Consider the following 15,366-nt stretch of genomic DNA (forward strand, 5'->3'; position numbering starts at 1 on the left):
GTTTAATGAAGATGATATTTTTAGTCTCCCAAGTTTTGATATGCAAATTTATAATGATGATAGCATGCCTCCTACTTATGATGATTATTGTGATGATACTTATGCTATAAAAATTAGTGATTATATTTATAAAACTTGTCATGATTATGATTACCCTTTTTCTGAACATTACTCTTCTAATGTGGAAACAATTTATAGTATTCGAGTTTCTTATGATACTTCCACTATTCCGAATGAGAAGAATCTTGCTTATGTGGAGAGTAGTAAAATTTCTATGCTTGTAGATCATGAAAAGAATGCTTTAGGTGCTGGTTATATTGTTGAATTCATTCATGATGCTACTGAAAATTATTATGAGGGAGGAATATATGCTTGTAGTAATTGCAATAATATCAAGTTTCCTCTCTATGTGCTTAGAGTTTTGAAGTTATACTTGTTTTGCCTTCCTATGCAAGTTGATTCTTGTTCCCACAAGTTGTTTGCTCACAAAATCCCTATGCATAGGAAGAGTGTTAGACTTAAATGTGCTTGCCATATGCTCCATGATGCGCTCTTTATGTTACAATTCTAATCTTTTATGTGAGCATCATTGAAATCATCATGCCTAGCTAGGGGCGTTAAACGATAGCGCTTGTTGGGAGGCAACCCAATTTTATTTTTGTTCCTTGCTTTTTGTTCCTGTTTAGTAATAAATAATTCATCTATCCTCTGTTTAAATGTGGTTTTATATTTTAATTAGTGTTTGTGCCAAGTAGAACCTTTGGGAAGACTTGGGGAAAGTCTTGTTGATCTTGCTGTAAAAAACAGAAACTTTAGCGCTCACGAGAATTGCTGCCATTTTTATTTGGAAAGTGCTATTTAGTTAATTATTTTTGAAGATGATTAATAGATAAATTTCTCACGTCCAGAAATTTATTTGAGAATTTTATGAGTTCCAGAAGTATACGTTTGATCCAGATTACTACAGACTGTTCTGTTTTTGATAGATTCTGTTTCCGATGTGTTGTTTGCTTATTTTGATGAATCTATGAGTAGTATCATAGGGTATGAACCATAGATAAGTTGGAATACAGTAGGTTTAGCACCAATATAAATAAATAATGAGTTCATTACAGTACCTAAGTGGTGATTTATTTTCTTATACTAACGGAGCTTACGAGTTTTCTGTTAAGTTTTGTGTTGTGAAGTTTTCAAGTTTTGGGTAAAGATTCGATGGATTATGGAATAAGGAGTGGCAAGAGCCTAAGCTTGGGTATGACCAAGGCACCCCAAGATAATATTCAAGGACAACCAAAAGCCTAAGCTTGGGGATGCCCCAGATGGCATCCCCTCTTTCGTCTTCGTTCATCGGTAACTTTACTTGGAGCTATATTTTTATTTACCACATGATATATGTTTTGCTTGGAGCGTCAATTTATTTTATTTTGTTTTGCTTGCTGTTTGAATAAAGTATCAAGATCTTAAATTCTTAAATGTTAGAGTGTCTTCACATAGTTGCATAATTATTAGACTACTCATTGATCTTCACTTATATCTTTCGGAGTAGTTTGACATTTGCTCTAGTGCTTCACTTATACCCTTTTAGAGCATGGTGGTGGTTTAATTTATAGAAATAGATGAAATCTCATGCGTCACTTATATTATTTTGAGAGTCCTAAACAGAATGGTAATTTGCTTTGGATATGAATTTAGTCCTAATATGATGGGCATCCAAGAGGGATATAATAAAAACTTTCATATAAAGTGCATTGAATACTATGAGAAGTTTGATACTTGATGATTGTTTTGAGATATGAGGATGGTAATATTAGAGTCATGCTAGTGATTAGTTGTGAATTTGAGAGATACTTGTGTTAAAGTTTGTGATTCCCGCAGCATGCACGTATGGTGAACTGTTATGTGATGAAGTCGGAGCATGATTTATTTATTGATTGTCTTCCTTATGAGTGGCGGCCGGGGACGAGCGATAGTCTTTTCCTACAAATCTATCCCCCTAGGAGCATGCACGTAGTACTTTGTTTCGATAACTAATAGATTTTTGCAATAAGTATGTGAGTTCTTTATGACTAATGTTGAGTCCATGGATTATACGCACTCTCACCCTTCCATCATTGCTAGCCTCTCTAGTACCGCGCAACTTTCGCCGGTACCATAAACCCACCATATACCTTCCTCAAAACAGCAACCATACCTACCTATTATGGCATTTTCATAGCCATTCCAAGATATATTGACATGCAACTTTCCACCGTTCCGTTTATTATGACACACATCATCATTGTCATATTGCTTTGCATGATCATGTAGTTGACATTGTATTTGTGGCAAAGCCACCGTTCATAATTCTTTCATACATGTCACTCATGCATCATTGCACTTCCCGGTACACCGCCGGCGGCATTCATATAGAGTCATATCTTGTTCTAAGTATCAAGTTGTAATTCTTGAGTTGTAATTAAATAAAAGTGTGATGATCATTATTATTAGAGCATTGTCCTAGTGAGGAAAGGATGATGGAGACCATGATTCCCCCACAAGTCGGGATGAGACTCCGGACGAAAAATAAATAAATAAAAGAGGCCAAAGGAGCCCAAATAAAAAAAAAGAAAAAAGAGGCAATAAAAAAGAGAAGGCCCAAAAAAAATTGAGAGAAAAAGAGAGAAGGGGAAATGCTACTATCCTTTTACCACACTTGTGCTCCAAATTAGCACCATGATCTTCATGATAGAGAGTCTCCTATGTTGTCACTTTCATATACTAGTGGGAATCTTTCATTATAGAACTTGGCTTGTATATTTCAATGATGGGCTTCCTCAAAATTCCCTTGGTCTTCGTGAGCAAGCAAGTTGGATGCACACCCACTAGTTTCTTTTGTTGAGCTTTCATACATCTATAGCTCTAGTACATCCGTTGCATGGCAATCCCTACTCACTCACATTGATATATATTGATGGGCATCTCCTTAGCCCGTTGATACGCCTAGTTGATGTGTGATGACCCACAAGTATAGGGGATCTATCGTAGTCCTTTCGATAAGTAAGAGTGTCGAACCCAACGAGGAGCAGATGGAAATGATAAGCGGTTTTCAGCAAGGTATTCTCTGCAAGTACTGAAATAAGTAGTAAGATAGTTTTGTGATAAGATAATTTGTAACGAGCAACAAGTAACAAAAGTAAATAAAGTGCAGCAAGGTGGCCCAATTGAAAGTGCAATCATGCCCTTAATCATATTTTGATGTTGATGACAACATGCATATTGGGACTAATCATGTTTATCGAGTATTTCTCAGGATTATGTCTCAAGGGCTATGTGTGTGTGTGGATCATGACTACGGACATAAAACATATATCACTCAAGAGCAGAGACACAAGACAAACATAAAAAGCTTCGGCTCCTTGTTTTCGGTTTTCTCTTGAGTGTAGGGATCCCGCACTATTAAGAGGGGATCGATGGATTTCGCGAAAGAACTTGCTCAAAACCACAAAATTCCCTCTCATACCATCTCTAAATTCTTCCTCTAACTTGTGCAAAAATGGTAGTATGTTTCTAAGCTAAAAGGCCCAACTTTCACTGGACGTACGGCCTCTCTCAACCAACTAGACATCCGACTCTCTCCAGTCGTCCGGTGAGTCTTCACAGAACTGATATTAGCGGAAGACCGGTCACACCGGATGTCCGGTCACCGGACGTCCGCTCATCTCCGGATATCCGGTGCACTCCAACAGAACTACAATTAACGGATTTCCGACAACATCGGACGTCCGGGCTCCGGACGACCGGTGCCTTCCGGATGTCCGCTACCCGTGCTGTTTTCACGGTCAGATTTATACTCCAGTGAGCGGACGACCGGCTGCCCGGCCGGACGTCCGGTCCGATCTGTGTCACCGGTCGTCCGGTACCCACTGGACGTCCGGCAGCTCTTGTGCCTTAAGTGGCCAAACTGCTAGCTTCTCACTACCACTATATATAGCCTTTCTTCCCCCTCAGGATATGGTTGACCACTCACTTTGAACAAACCCCAGAACACATTACACACTCTCTCTCACTCCTCCACACCAAATATTAGATCCCCAAGGGATTTGAGAGCATTTGAGAGAAGTTGTCCGATCAAGTGATAGATCCACCCCTTCCCCTTCTTTGCACCAAAGGAATTTGTGACTTGAGCAAGTCTTGAGCTTTTTCCCATCGTTCTTGTTACTCTTGGAGGTTGGATATTCCTAGGCGGTAGGAGTCTTTCGGAGAGGAATCGACCCTTGTGATTACCCTCGGAAAAGTTTGTGAGGGTTTGGAGACCACCCCAAGGTCTACCACTAGTGGTTGAGAAACGCCTTCGTGGTGTTCTCTCAAAGAGAGAATAGGGTGAGCCTTTGTGGCGCTGGTGTGCCTTCGTGGTAACACCCACCTCTCTAAACGGTGACATAGCTTCCCTCCAAGGAAGTGAACATCGGCTTACATCCTCATCTCTCGGAGTTGCGGTTATCCCTAACCTTAACTCTCTGCTTGTGGTTACTTGTCTCATCTGCACTTACCTATATCATATTGTGTTAGCTTACTCATCTACTTGTATTACTTGATTATCTTGTTTAGCTCTTAGCATCACACTTGCAATTGTTAGGCTCACTTTCATATTCCGCACTATTGCCTAAAATTGCCAAGTGACAATTAAAATTTGTATTTGTACCTATTCACCCCCCTCTAGGTCCATCTTGATCCTTTCAATTGGTATCAGAGCCTCATGCTCTATTCTTGTGGCTTAACCGCCCTAGAGAGAGATGAACCCCGATGGGACTCCCCTTGTTGTAGATCCGAAGGATAAAGGCGAGGCTTCTTCTGAAGTCAAGACCTTTACTTCTGAGGATCTAGAACGGGCCCTTGCTAAGCAAAAGGAGGAGCATGATGCTTCTGTAGAGGCCTTGGTCCAAATGAGGATAACCACATTGTCCATGGTGCTTGCACCACTTTCAGGTGGTGCGGCTTTGAGACGAACTGTGCCTACTTCGTCACTTGGTCAACTACCTCCTAGCAATGAACACTCTAGTGTTCCTTGGCTTTATGCAAGACCCCAAGTTGAGAAACCAAAATATAACTCTCAAGGCAAACCTCCTTTACTTGACTCCACTTCCGATTTTGCTTTGTGGAGAGTTTCTATGCAGGATCATCTTCGATTTGGAAACGATGAGATGCTAGAGATCTTGGAGTATGGTTACCATGTGGTTGATCCAAAGAATCCTACACCAAGAGAAATTTATGACAAGAATCTAAATGACACGGCAATCATGTGTATAAGGAGAGGTATGGTTGAAAAGCAAAGGAGACCTTTCATACGCATCACAAGTGCCAAGGAATTATCGGAAAGTATTATAAGATCAAGGACCGGTACCTCCACCCTCTGGAGTGCTCAATATGAAATTGCCAAGGGGCAATTGCAAAAATTTTGTATGGAGAAAGGTGAAACTCCAAATCAACTCCTTGAGCGTCTCATGACTCTCACCGCTGATATTGAGTCATGCGAGTGTGACAAGACACAAGATGGATTTAACATGACTAAGCGATTCCTTGTGGACAAGTTGCTCCATGCTCTTGCTCCATATCACCATCAGATGGTATGGGACATAAGACAACACCATGCCTTCAAGGAAATGACTACAGATGACATCATATCCACTTTCCAACTATTTGAAGAGTTAAAGGCAAATGCTACAAAACATCTTGCCATGCATGGTACTCCATTGTCGAAGATCAATCTTGCATTGAAGGCCAAGCATGTATGTGAAGATGAGCAAAGTGAAGAAGAGGAAGAAGATGATGATGATGATGAAGAAGATGGTGATGAGGTAGAATCCTATGAGGGTCCTTCATATGAAGACATGGCTCTCTTTGTCAAGAAGTTTAGCGCAGGGAAATTCAAGGGAAAGTTTCAAAAGAAGAAAGTAAGAAAATGCTACAACTGTGAAGAAACCAACCACTTCTCCAATGAGTGCCCTTATGAGAAGAGAGAAGATAAACCAAGGTTTCCCAAGACCTTTCCCAAGAAGAAGTTGCCAAATCCTTTGAACTCCAAGCTCAAGAAGAGAGATGGGAAAGCAATGGTTGCTCAAGAAGAATCCGATCCGGATGATGTTAGTGGTGTTGCCGGAGTTGCTCAAGATTCTCAAAACACATTGAGGCTAGTCAACAAGAGTGGTGAAGTTGTCACCTACAACTACATGAAGGATTACAAGGGCAACGCTCACAAGTGTCTGATGGCGAAGGCCGTGGTAGAAGATGGAGAGGACCAACACTCTCCTGAGTCAAGGTAACCCCATGATCAAACCCTCCTTTTTTCACTCCTCCTACTCCTAGTGATGAGTATCTTGATGCAGAGGATAATTATGAGGATGATGATATAAATGATACTATGCTTGCTAAACTAAATAAGTTCATGTGCTCTCTTAAAGGAAAGAAGCTCACTATGTTTCGTATGCTTATGGAGATGGTGAGTAAGCACACCATTTCCATTAAGGAACTCAAAACCCTCGTCACTGAGGAAAAGGAAAAATATGAAATCCTTGAGCGGAAAGTCCAATATGAGGAAGCACGCAATGATGAACTATGCTTAAAAATTGGTGCAAACATTGATGTGCATACTAGAGATCTTGCCTCCTTGAAAAAGGCTATCGACTCTTGCGAAGAATTGATGAATGATAAAAGTAAGCTTGTAAAGTCTAATGCTTCTCTCTCTAAGGATTGTGAGCTCCTATCCGTGTCCCTCAAGACCAAGGAAGAAGAGCTCACCCTTCTTACAAAGAGTTTTGAGACACTCAAGCTTACTTATCTTGAAACTCTAGCCAAGGCTTACTCTTCTCCTATTATCAATGTTGATGCTTGTACTACTAACTCTAGTAGTGATCTAGCATCTATTCTTGAGGAGAATCGCTTTCTCAAAGCTCAAATTGAGAAAGGGCTCATGACATGTGCTCAAGGGAAAAAGAACCTTAATGAGGTGTTGAGTCAACACAATGAAGTGTTTGCCAAAGAAGGGCTCGGGTTTGACCCAAGCACAAGCAAGAAGAAGACATCCTCTCAAAAGTGCACCACCCCTCTAAAAGAAACCTTTGTATGAGAAGGGCACAAGGATAAAGGTAAGGTTGTTTGTGGGAAGGCCACAAGGGGCATGCCCACTATCAACAAGCCAAAAGAGTTCGTGCTTCCATCCTATGTTCTTCGTAAGACTAAGGATGGAGAAGTTTGTGCAAAGTTTGTTGGTCCTCGAAATGCATTTCGGTTTTATGCTATTTGGGTCCCTAAGACCCTTGTGACTAACTTGAGAGGTCCCATTGCAAAATGGGTGCCTCTAACCAAGTAATAATTGTGTGTAGGTTGCCTTCTCCGGTGGAGTAAAATGGGTGATTGATAGTGGATGTACCAATCATATGACCGGAGATAGCAAGTTGCTCTACGATTTCATGGAAGCTATTCAACCATTTATGAGCATTATGTTTGGTGGAGGATCAAAAGGACAGGTACTCGGTTTGGGTAAGGTGGCTATCACAAATGACATGTCTCTTGCAAATGTCATGCTTGTCCAATCCCTTAAATACCATTTGCTTTCTGTTTGCCAATTGGCCTCTGTTGGTTATGATACACTATTTGGACTAACGAATGTGAAAGTCTTTAAGAGAGATACTCTCGAACTGGCCTTTGTTGGAGAGTTGGATGGCAACCTTTACACGGTTGATTTCTCGAAAGAGAGCACATTCCATGCAACTTGTCTAATGGCCAAGGCCGACAAGGGGTGGCTATGGCATCGCCGGCTAGCCCATGTCGGCATGAGAAATCTTCAAGATCTCTTAAAGGGAAATCACATCCTTGGACTAACAAATGTCTCTTTTGAGAAAGATCGTGTGTGTAGTGCATGCATAGCCGGGAAGCAACATCAATCAAAGCACCCACCCAAGAATATTGTGTCTACTTCAAGGCCTTTGGAGCTCCTTCATGTGGATCTGTTTGGGCCTCCTTCATGGGATAGTCTTGGTGGGAAAAAGTATGGACTTGTCATTGTGGATGATTACTCAAGATACACATGGGTGTTTTTCCTCAAGTCCAAAGACGAGACGAAGATCACCTTCATTGATTTTTCCAAGCAAGCACAACGCAAGTTTGGCAAAGAAATCATGGCAATAAGAAGTGATAATGGTTCCGAGTTCAAGAATTACACCTTGGAAGGATTTCTTAGTGATGAAGGGATTGAGCATCAATATTCAGCTCCATACACTCCCCAACAAAATGGTGTTGCAGAAAGGAAGAACCGAACCCTTGTGGAGATGGCAAGGTGTTGGAAATATGCCCTAGAGGCAATAATAAATTGGTTATTATTATATTTCCTTGTTCATGATAATCATTTCTTATCCATGCTAGAATTGTATTGATAGGAAACTCAGATACATGTGTGGATACATAGACAACACCATGTCCCTAGTAAGCCTCTAGTTGACTAGCTCGTTGATCAATAGATGGTTACGGTTTCCTGACCATGGACATTGGATGTCGTTGATAACGGGATCACATCATTAGGAGAATGATGTGATGGACAAGACCCAATCGTAAGCCTAGCACAAGATCATGTAGTTTGTATGCTAAAGCTTTTCTAGTGTCAAGTATCATTTCCTTAGACCATGAGATTGTGCAACTCCCGGATACCGTAGGAGTGCTTTGGGTGTGCCAAACGTCACAACGTAACTGGGTGGCTATAAAGGTACACTACAGGTATCTCCGAAAGTGTCTGTTGGGTTGGCACGAATCGAGACTGGGATTTGTCACTCCGTGTAAACGGAGAGGTATCTCTGGGCCCACTCGGTAGGACATCATCATAATGTGCACAATGTGATCAAGGAGTTGATCACGGGATGATGTGTTACAGAACGAGTAAAGAGACTTGCCGGTAACGAGATTGAACAAGGTATCGGGATACCGACGATCGAATCTCGGGCAAGTATCGTACCGCTAGACAAAGGGAATTGTATATGGGATTGATTAAGTCCTTGACATCGTGGTTCATCCGATGAGATCATCGTGGAGCATGTGGGAGCCAACATGGGTATCCAGATCCCGCTGTTGGTTATTGACCGGAGAGTTGTCTCGGCCATGTCTGCATGACTTCCGAACCCGTAGGGTCTACACACTTAAGGTTCGATGACGCTAGGGTTATAGGGAAAGTATGTACACGGTTACCGAATGTTGTTCGGAGTCCCGGATGAGATCCTGGACGTCACGAGGAGTTCCGAAATGGTCCGGAGGTAAAGATTGATATATAGGAAGTATGGTTTTGGCCACCGGAAGTGTTCCGGGCATCACCGGTAGTGTACCGGGACCACCGGAGGGGTCCGGGGGTCCACCAGGTGGGGCCACCAGCCCCGGAGGCCTACATGGGCCAATAGTGGGAAGGGACCAGCCCCTAGGTGGGCTGGGGCGCCTCCCACCAAGGCCCAAGGCGCCTCCAAGAGGGGAAGGGGGCAAACCCTAGGGGCAGATGGGCCTAAGCCCACCTAGTGTGCGCCCCCCCTCTCTTCCCCTTGGCCGCCCCCCTAGATGGGATCTAGGGGGCCACCACCCCTAGGGGGGACCCTAGGTGGGGGGCGCAGCCCCTCCCCTCCCCCTATATATACTTGAGGTTTGGGGCTGCCCAACACATGTGATTCTTCTCCCTGTTGCGCAGCCCTACCTCTCCCTCCTCGTCTCTCGTAGTGCTTGGCGACCCTGCTGGAGTCCCACGCTCCTCCACCACACCATGCCACCGTCGTGCTGCTGCTGGATGGAGTTCTTCCCCAACCTCTCCTTCTCCCCTTGCTGGATCAAGGCGTAGGAGACGTCACCGGGCTGTACGTGTGTTGAACACGGAGGTGCCGTCCGTTCGGCACTAGGATCATCGGTGATTTGGATCACGACGAGTACGACTCCATCAACCCGTTCACTTTAACGCTTCCTCTTAGCGATCTACAAGGGTATGTAGATGCACTCTCCTTCCCCTCGTTGCTAGATTACTGCATAGATTGATCTTGGTGATGCGTAGAAAATTTTGAATTTCTGCTACGTTCCCCAACAGTGGCATCATGAGCTAGGTCTATGCGTAGTTACTATGCACGAGTAGAACACAAAGTAGTTGTGGGCGTCAATATTGTCAATTATCTTGCCGTTACTAGTCTTATCTTGATTCGGCGGCATCGTGGGATGAAGCGGCCCGGACCAACCTTACATGTATGCTTACGTGAGACCGGTTCCACCAACTGACATGCACTAGTTGCATAAGGTGGCTGGCGGGTGTCTGTCTCTCCCACTTTAGTTGGATCGGATTCGATGAACAGGGTCCTTATGAAGGGTAAATAGAAATTGGCAATTCACGTTGTGGTTTTGGCGTAGGTAAGAAACGTTCTTGCTAGCAACCTATAGCAGCCACGTAAAAACTTGCAACAACAATTAGAGGACGTCTAACTTGTTTTTGCAGGATATGCCTTGTGATGTGATATGGCCAAAAGGATGTGATGAATGATATATGTGATGTATGAGATTGATCATGTTCTTGTAATAGGAATCACGACTTGCATGTCGATGAGTATGACAACCGGCAGGAGCCATAGGAGTTGTCTTAATTTATTTATGACCTACGTGTCAACATAAACATCATGTAATTACTTTACTGTATTGCTAAAGCGTTAGGCATAGTAGTAGAAGTAATAGATGACGAGACAACTTCAAGAAGACACGATGATGGAGATCATGATGATGGAGATCATGGTGTCATGCTGGTGACAACGATGATCATGGAGCCCCGAAGATGGAGATCAAAAGGAGCAAAATGATATTGGCCATATCATGTCACTATTTGATTGCATGTGATGTTTATCATGTTTTACATCTTATTTGCTTAGAACGACGGTAGCTTAAATAAGATGATCCCTCACTAAAATTTCAAGAAAGGTGTTCCCCCTAACTGTGCACCGTTGCGAAGGTTCGTTGTTTCGAAGCACCACGTGATGATCGGGTGTGATAGATTCTAACGTTCGAATACAACGGGTGTAAGCCAGATTTACACAGCAAAAACACTTAGGTTGACTTGACGAGCCTAGCATGTACAGACATGGCCTCGGAACACAGAAGACCGAAAGGTCGAGCATGAGTCGTATAGAAGATACGATCAACATGAAGATGTTCACCGATGTTGACTAGTCCGTCTCACGTGATGATCGGACACGGCCTAGTTGACTCGGATCATGTAATCACTTAGATGACTAGAGGGATGTCTATCTGAGTGGGAGTTCATAAGATGAACTTAATTATCCTGAACATAGTCAAAAGGTCTTCGCAAATTATGTCGTAGCTCGCGCTTCAGTTCTACTGTTTAGATATGTTCCTAGAGAAAATTTAGTTGAAAGTTGATAGTAGCAATTATGCGGACTAGGTCCGTAAACTAAGGATTGTCCTCATTGCTTCATAGAAGGCTTATGTCCTTAATGCACCGCTCAGTGTGCTGAACCTCGAACGTCGTCTGTGGATGTTGCGAACATCTGACATACACATTTTGATAACTACGTGATAGTTCAGTTAAACGGTTTAGATTTGAGGTACCTGAGGGAGTCCTGGATTAGGGGGTGTTCGGGTAACTGGACTATACCTTCAGCCGGACTCCTGGACTATGAAGATACAAGATTGAAGACTTCGTCCCGTGTTCGGATGGGACTTTCCTTGGTGTGGAAGGCAAGCTTGGCGATGCGGATATTCAAGATCTCCTACCATTGTAACCAACTCTATGTAACCCTAACCCTATCCGGTGTCTATATAAACCGGAGGGTTGTAGTCCGTAGGACATCAACTACATAGATAACAATCATACCATAGGCTAGCTTCTAGGGTTTAGCCTCCTTGATCTCGTGGTAGATCTACTCTTGTACTACCCATATCATCAATATTAATCAAGCAGGACGTAGGGTTTTACCTCCATCAAGAGGGCCCGAACCTGGGTAAAACATCGTGTTCCCTGCCTCCTGTTACCATCCGGCCTAGACGCACAGTTCGGGACCCCCTACCCGAGATCCGCCGGTTTTGACACCGACATTGGTGCTTTCATTGAGAGTTCCTTTGTGTCGTCGCCTTTAGGCCCGATGGCTCCTTTGATCATCAACAACGATGTGGTCCAGGGTGAGACTTTTCTCCCCGTATAGATCTTCGTCTTCGGCGGCTTCGCTCTGCGGGCCAATTCGCTCGGCCACCTGGAGCAGATCGAAAGCTACGCCCCTGGCCATCAAGTCAGGTTTGGAAGCTTAAACTACACGGCTGACTTCCGCGGAGACTTGATCTTCGACGGGTTCGAGCCACGGCCAAGCACGCCGCACTATCTCGAGGGGCATGATCTAGCTCTGCACCCGGACAGTGTCCTGGAGGCCGCACACGCATCGGTTCCGACCCCTAACTCGGAGTCTATTGCACCAATCGAGGATGAGCGGTTGGACGTCACCTCGGGGGCTGCGATCCCAAAAGCGATCGAGCCGAACGCTAGCCCCGCACTCTGCATGACCCGTGACTTCGAGGATCCGGACTCCTCCCCGGACTCCGAACCCCCCGCGCCCCTGCCAATCGAATCCGATTGGGCGCCGATAATGGAGTTCACCACCGCAGACATCTTTCAGCATTCACCTTTTGGCGACATCCTGAATTCTCTTAAGTCTCTCTCTTTATCAGGAGAGCCCTGGCCGGACTACGGTCAGCGAGGGTGGGATACGAACGATGAGGAAATTCAAAGCCCACCCACCACCCACTTTGTAGCCACTGTCGACGATCTAACCGACATGCTTGACTTCGGCTCTGAAGACATCGACGGCATGGACGACGATGTAGGAGACGAACAAGAACCAGCACCTGTAGGGCGCTGGAAGGCCACCTCGTCATATGACATATATATGGTGGATACTCCAAAAGATGGAGATGGCGATGGAACAGTGGGGGATGACGCCCCCAAGAAACAGCCAAAGCGCCGGCGTCAGCGGCACCGCTCTAAATCCCGCCAAAGCAAAAACGGTGATTCCGGCACGGGAGATAATACTACCCTGGATAGCGCCAAAGAACACCCACCTCAGCAAGATTCGGCACAGGAAGATGGAGAAGCCAGCCCTCATGAGAGAGCGGCAGACCGAGAGGTCGAGGATGATAACTATACGCCTCCCTCCGAAGACGAGGCAAGCCTCGATGACGACGAATTCGTCATACCATCAGACCCCGCCGAACAAGAGCGTTTTAAACGTAGGCTTTTAGCCACAGCAAGCAGCCTCAAGAAAAAGTAGCAATAGCTTAGAGCTGCCCAAGATTTGCTAGCTGACAGATGGACCGAAGTCCTTGCGGCCGAAGAGTATGAACTCGAACGCCCCTCCAAGAGTTACCCAAAGCGCAGGCCGCTACCCTGATTAGAGGAGGAAGCACCTACATCACCAGCGCATGACATGGCAGACCGGCCACCTCGCGGCCGCGACAGAGAGGCCTCTCGGCCCTCCACCCAAGCCATGCCCCGACGCCGCTCAACTAAGGCACGGGAAAATGCGCCAGACCTGCGAGACATACTGGAGGATAAGGCAAGACAAACAAGATCGATCTACGGATCACGCAGGCGCCCTACGGCATGTGACAATGATCTTCACTCCGGATACAACAAATCCAGCCGGGCCGAACACAACAGACATAGCTCTTCCGAGCTGCGTCGTGATATCGCCCAGTACAGAGGCGCCGCACACCCGCTATGCTTCACGAATGAAGTAATGGATCATAAAATCCCAGAGGGTTTCAAACCTGTAAACATCGAATCATACGATGGCACAACAGATCCGGTGGTATGGATCGAGGATTATCTCCTTCACATCCACATGGCATGCGGCGATGATCTACACGCCATCAAATACCTCCCGCTCAAACTTAAAGGACCGGCCCGGCATTGGCTTAATAGCTTGCCAGCAGACTCAATCGGTTCTTGGGAGGACCTGGAAGCCGCATTCCTCGACAACTTCCAGGGCACTTACGTGCGACCACCGGATGCCGACGACTTAAGCCACATAATTCAGCATCCAGAGGAATCGACTAGACAATTCTGGACACGGTTCCTAACAAAGAAAAACCAGATAGTCGACTGTCCGGACGCAGAGGCCCTAGCAGCCTTCAAGCATAACATCCGCGACGAATGGCTTGCCCGGCACCTGGGACAGGAAAAGCCGAAATCTATGGCAGCCCTCACGACACTCATGACCCGCTTTTGCGCGGGAGAAGACAACTAGCTAGCTCGCAGTAACAACTTATCAAAGAACCCTGGCAATTCGGATACCAAGGACAAAAGTGGCAGGACACGTCGGAATAAGCAAAAACGCCGCGTTAGCAGCGACAGCAATGAAGACACGACAGTCAATGCCGGATTCAAAGGCTATAAATCCGGTCAGCGGAAAAAACCATTCAAAAAGAATAATCAGGGCCCGTCCAGTTTGGACCGAATACTTGATCGCTTGTGCCAGATACATGGCACCCCCGAAAGGCCAGCCAATCACACTAACAGGGATTGTTGGGTGTTCAAGCAGGCAGGCAAGTTAAGAGCCGAAAACAGAGACAAGGGGCTGCACAACGACGACGAGGAGCCCAAGCCGCCGAACAACAATGGACAGAAGGGCTTTCCCCCACAAGTGCGGACGGTGAACATGATATACGCAACCCACATTCCCAAGCGGGAGCAGAAGCGTGCGCTATGGGACGTATACGCGATGGAGCCAGTCGCCCCAAAGTTCAACCCATGGTCCTCCTGCCCGATCACTTTTGATCGAAGGGACCATCCCACTAGCATCCGTCATGGCGGCTTCGCCGCATTGGTTCTCGACCCAATCATCGACGGATTTCATCTCACAAGAGTCCTCATGGACGGCGGCAGTAGCCTGAACCTGCTTTATCAGGATACAGTGCGGAAAATGGGCATAGATCCCTCAAGGATTAAGCCCACAAGAACGACCTTTAAAGGCGTTATACCAGGTGTAGAAGCCAACTGTATAGGCTCAGTAACACTTGACGTGGTCTTCGGATCCCCGGACAATTTCCGAACCGAAGAGTTAATCTTCGATATAGTCCCGTTTCGTAGTGGCTATCATGCCCTGCTCGGACGAACCGCATTTGCAAAGTTCAATGCGGTGCCGCACTACGCATATCTCAAGCTCAAGATGCCAGGCCCTCGAGGAGTAATCACGATCAATGGAAACACCGAACGCTCCCTCCGTACGGAGGAGCACACGGCGGCTCTCGCAGCGGAGGTACAAAGTAGCCTTCTCAGGCAATTCTCCAGTCCGGCCATTAAAAAGCCAGACACTGCCAAGCGCG

The sequence above is a fragment of the Triticum urartu genome, chromosome 4 (genome assembly GCF_003073215.2).
Source record: "Triticum urartu cultivar G1812 chromosome 4, Tu2.1, whole genome shotgun sequence".
NCBI lineage: Eukaryota > Viridiplantae > Streptophyta > Magnoliopsida > Poales > Poaceae > Triticum > Triticum urartu.